Source organism: Leptinotarsa decemlineata, unplaced genomic scaffold (genome assembly GCF_025532065.1).
Source record: "Leptinotarsa decemlineata unplaced genomic scaffold, Ldec_3_MD MMD2_tig00026328_RagTag_RagTag, whole genome shotgun sequence".
Lineage (NCBI taxonomy): Eukaryota > Metazoa > Arthropoda > Insecta > Coleoptera > Chrysomelidae > Leptinotarsa > Leptinotarsa decemlineata.
Genome location: NW_027412688.1, coordinates 20758601 through 20764600, shown reverse-complemented (window position 1 = coordinate 20764600; position 6000 = coordinate 20758601).

Here is a 6000-nt window from a genome sequence, read left to right as displayed (position 1 = left end):
TTAGACCGTTACAAAACTAGTTTTTATGAGTGAGAAATTTGACTTTTTTGATTAATTCTGTTCCGAATATAAGGAACTATTTTTTTTCTCACCGAAGGAACGTATGGTACGCAAATCTGTTTGAGCACATCGATAGATATACCTTCAAAGAATATATTCTAAAATTTTCATCAACAAACTATTTTTGATAAGTGAGAAATTTTATTTTTTTGATTAATTCAGTTCCTAATATACGTAACTTTCTGTTTTCTCACCGAAGGAACGTATGGTACGCAAATCTGTTGAAATACGTCGATATATATACTTTCGATAAATATATTCTGAAATTTTCATTAACAACTATTTTTGATGAGTGAGAAATTTGATATTTTGTGGATGAGTCTTTCCTGGGCATTCGGTATTGTTCAACGCAGGATATTTCAAATGACGTACTTTTCACAAGTCATGAAATTTTTACCGAGAAACCAATTTTGCAGTTCCCATACGCTACCTGTTTCGATACAAATGAATTTTTCCTGAATAATATTATACTCTTATTTTACTTTTTTTTTTCGGTATTAATGCTTGTATAGGGATAATTGGCTGATATAATGAGGTCATGTAGAATGCTGACTCATTCATTCGACATGTTTCAATAATATATCGTGTTTTTGAAATGATAACATCGAAAAACAGGTAAAATTCTTAATATTTGCAATCTGGCAACACTGTTCGCATATCTCATTCCAAACCCTGTTCGATATTCCCTCGCCATAAACTGTGGATGAAACGTTGTGGGTAACTTCACACTAATGCAATTTGGAACCTCAGTGAAGTGATAGCTTGTCTAAAATGACAAAATGACTGCCGTAGGCTGTTTTTGTGGTGTGGAATGTTCTTAATGATCGGCATCGTGTATGATTGGTGGGAAGTGTCCTGGTTAGTTGAAGGGGGAAATCAGTGGTGTGATGTGTTTGATTATTGTTTCGAGCGATGTGAATATGGCAAATGCGATATTGCCGAAACGTCGTAATTTTATCAAAGACGAAAGGATTCACATCAGGGATACCACATCAGCATGTGATACCAGCTGTAAATGATTTGCTAGAACATATCACATCTCTCAGGAAGGGAACATGGAAAAACAACGGAACATATATGTGAAACTGAGAACGACGAAGTCAACGTCACCATGCAGCCTAACTTTTCCAAAAAGATGCCGTGATATGGATCTACAACCACTATGCACGAAGGCAAAAAACACGCAGCACCGGTAAAATGTATAAGGAAGCGAGCCGATTCCTCCTACGGAAACGAATGAGAGGAGCAAAAAAATACAACCACCTGGAAGAAGAACTTTCAGTATTACGTATACAACTGAGTAACAAAATACACCCATCTCTTTGGAACAGACTCAAAACTGAAATCGAACACTTCAGTCAAATATATGCGTTTCTACCCGATACAGATAAGGATTTTCAACAATTTTTATAATACTAATAATATTTCTGAACGTCTCCCTCAATTGTGTAAATTTGATATAACAGTTTATAAAACTGATTATTTTCCTACTCAATAAAATATTTGAAATTTGGTTTTTGAAATTGAGTCTTATAATTAATTTTGGTAACGACAATTCAAAATTTCACACATTGGTAACAGTGTTGCCTCACTCTAGTTGATGTTTCGTCTTGTAGTTGTATCTAATCACACTTTCAAATAGGTATTCCATGTTCATCAAATCTAAATATGAATTAACCTATCGGAAATTTAAGGACATAAAACAAACCTACATACGAAATTTAGGCCTCCAAAAATATAGCGGTACGAAGAAACAGTGATGTTTCGCGTCCCATTTATCCCCAATGGAGGCACCTCAGTTTGAATATGCAAAAATCCTTTCTTTTTGCACATCTACAACATAAAACAAACCTACATACGAAATTTTAGGCTCCAAAAGTAAAGCGAAACGGACGAACAGTGATGAAAAGGTAATTTTCATATGTAAACGCTCTCCTTTCACTGAATTAGTTTTATCTGAATTGGTGCTTCAGATACTGTCCCGTGTGGATGGGTTTTCGGTATACAGATGATTTCCACTTAGTGTCGATACTGAATGAGAAACATCTGTATACCGAAAACCCAACCACAAATCCAACCACTATCAATCAACTAAAAAAGGAATCATCAAGATTATATTAAACCATGTGCTTTTGGGGTCTGTAATACGAAGGAATTTCTCGAGCAGTACGTAATCTGTTTAAAAATCTATCTAAATCTATTTTTTCGTTAATCAGCTGTCGCCCCCATACGAACGACTATTCTCAGAGGTTGAGAAACTTGTGCGAGCTAAGGACTAACGAGGTCTTACCTTTCAACATGTGATTCCTAACAAAAATGATCTTCAACGGAATGGCTACTCCGAAGCGATGTTGGAACAGACTTTGGCTAAAAAACAGCAGGAGACTCGTAAGGAAGAGAAGCCGTCAGTGCTTGTATTTTCCTTACATCAGAGGGTTATGGGAAAGGATGAGAAAAATTAGGTCCAGATACAACATCGGAACCTGCTTCAGATCCGGAAACACTATACGTAGCAGCCTCACGAAAACGCGGCCACCAAACGTGGACTGCGATTCCAATAATTCGCATTGTCGAGCACAAGAAACCCAATCAGCGAAGGGAAACCAGCAAATTAGGAATAGCAGAGCACGTTTGGGCCCATCAACATAACATCGAGTGGTCCCAAGCTGAGATCATACACATTGGCTGAATACATTGGTCCAACAATGTATTCAGCCAAGCTAGCGTAGAGATACGTGACATATGGAAACCCATATTCAAGCAAAAAATGGCCAACTCTCGCCAAACGGTCATCTCCCGCTTAACCGGTGAAACGGAAAAAGGAAAGCGGAGATAAGTGAAAGTACTCGAATGACCCATAAATAGTCATCTCTCGGAGGAATTAGTCCAGTCATCACCCGAAGACGATTGTGGATACCAAAAATTGAAACGTCGTGAAGTAACTTGGCTAGGAATCTTTTAATTATCATTTTTATTTTAATTTTTTGTTCAATTGTTCTATTTTTACTTGTATTTTATTTTACTGTTATTTTTTTTCAGGGTTTTTTTGCTGAATATAATTGGTATTTTCAGCTATTCTTTTTCAATTCTTCTTCTATTAATGTTTTCAGGGATTTCGAATCATTTTATATGATATCAGACAATGGAAGTCCGAACTAATGAAATTTATCATGAAACATTGTCAATCACCTTCAAACATATTTATATCATTCCAACATAGTTGGTGTTCCACACCGGTCCTGTCTATCCCCACACCTATATTCTCTGTACAGGTAATGTTCACAAAAACAAATGTAGACATATATGCAGATGATCCTGCCACATATGCCCGTCCTTACTCTAGTGAGGTGGCAACACGCCAAATACAGATTTACCTGGATCGGTTAGTTCTACCGTACATGGAGAGGAATAAGATAACGCCAAATCGGCTAAATCCGTCAAAGAGTGAACTTGTCAACTTCACGAAAAAATTCACTAACGTGAATATCTTCTGGAAATTGACGATTCAAGGAAAGTGTGTGGAAGAACAGAAAAGTGCGAAGTATCTAGTAATTATCCTACACAAGCGCTTGAATTTTCATGATCACTGTGTTACGGGTTCAATTATACTGATACCTCCTAGTTGACTCATAACTTTAATAGCGCTCTCGTAAGCCAAAACATTATAAAATATATTAAATCATTCAGGATGAATAACTTGAAGTCAGTCGGTGATCTTGCACAGCAGAAAAATATCTGAAATAAAGTCATATTTTTAAAAATGTTCAATCAGCACGAAAAGTACTTTACCTACTTTGAATGCTTTCTCATTCAAGATACCAGTTTAGTTCATTGTGAATTTCCGAAAAGAATAAGAACATTATCTGTTTTATCACCATTCCTTAACTTTCCATTTTCATATAGGTTAGTTTGTTATTGTTTGGATAGAGGTTATCTAAAAGATCCAACCCTGCTAAATATTCAAAATTTGACAGAAAGGATGTCATTCATCTTCAGTATTCTCAACTTTGATGAAATGTTACTAATATTCCTAGTTTGACCTCCAGAATCTATCTGTTTCCTTTTTCCTTTTTTATTGTAGGCTTATCAAAGTGGAACATGTGGTTCTGATCTTCTCAAGTTATAAAAACCAAAATCCACATCCAATGTGGATTTTGGTTTTTAACTAACCTTAAACGTTTCCTGACGAAACTCTCTCCGAAACCACCCTCCATCGAAGGTAGGTATTCTGCTGGGACACATTCTGGGGATTATCCTCTAATAAGTGCATTTCGTATGTATTAATGAATCCACAGGTTAGTAACTTTTCTGTCTTTTCAGGTCTCTTTTTGTTTAGTACCTAGTTTTACGTTTTCTCTGTACGAAGGATATTACCAGCTCCCACATCATTATGTCCTATAGCTATACACCAATTTAGCTAGCATGCATGTTTAGAACTTTGCTTTACACCTAACCGCTTGGAGACAGCTTCATCCCTGCTTAGTAGATAGAGCTTGCTTGATTTCCTCTGCTAGTTAAAGTACAGACTTCCCCCAATCCTGATAAACTGGACGGACCTTGTATAGAAAGCTATTGTTGGGGATTGCAAAAGAAAGGACAACCTCCAAAGGAATATACAAGTAGAATCTACTTCATTTATTAATTTTGCCTTGTACAATTTTTGCTTCTTTTTAACATATAAGGAACATTTCATATCACCAATAATATTCCGTGAACTCGTAAGAGCAAGTAGTGGTGTTTTGTAGTTAGCACCTAGAACATAGTAAATATTAGTTATCAATTAACCTTGTGCATTGAACTGACACCTTTATTATTTTAAATCAAAACTAGCTACTTACCAAGACGTCTGTGAACCAATAAATAGTATATATACTAACGGGGAAAACATTCGTAAATAATATCATTCTTGTATTATTTGAAACATCTATTTATTGATATATATATATATATATATATATATATATATATATATATATATATATTGCATTTATAATTGCGTCGGTATACGTTCCGATATACCGACGGCCCTAACTTTCGGAAATTCTATCCAGGGTTACATTGTTACAGGAAAAGGGTATTTACCCAAAGAGGGAAATTAATAAATAATGTTTTTTTTTTGTTATCTTTAGTGTCAAATAATTTATTTTACCCACCAACCCTCTACCGGCTGACTAATTTTGATTTTAGAGTTTTGTTTTTGAGTTATTTCTATTACGCCCCACTAATTTGATTTTCCATCTTAGTCGGCGTAATAACTTGAGTCTGGCAATTCAGAGAGCGGGAGCGGCGATTGAACACAACTACCCTCTCATTGCACGAAATTCCAAACTGATGTTGACAACAAGCTCCTGATATATAAACAAATTTTCAGGCCAGCTATATTGTACGCTTGTCCTGTTATCTGCAGCCTTAAGAGGACACCGTTGCGTAGACTCGAGACGATGCAAAATACAGTATCGTGCTTCGTATCGTGATTGATAACGATCGATATATTTCATTGGAGCGTTTACGTGACATAGCGAAGGTCGAGCAGATTACGGATTTGATCCGAAGGCTTGCTTACAAACACTTCAAGTGGTTCCTTCCGAAAAGTCCGCCGACTAGTAATATCACGGCAGTTAGAGTTTATCATAATCAACCACGACGTCACGGTGGGTTGATTTATGGAGCTCTCGATATTTTCCATGAGCAACATGCAAATGACCGTTTTTAATTTCATGAAAAAAACTGACATACAAAACTTCCTGCAGACATTCTGTCCTGGTTTTTTATGAACTTTTTCTAGGAGTATCTCTCCAAACAATACATCGACAGCTATACCATTTAAACGTCCTGAATATCTCCTGAAACTCCTCATGAACTACGTCATGGTAATTGAAGAAAACAGTGAGCAAAACCTCGATCGAACTTGGCGTGCTTTTTTTGGTCTTGACTCTCCTG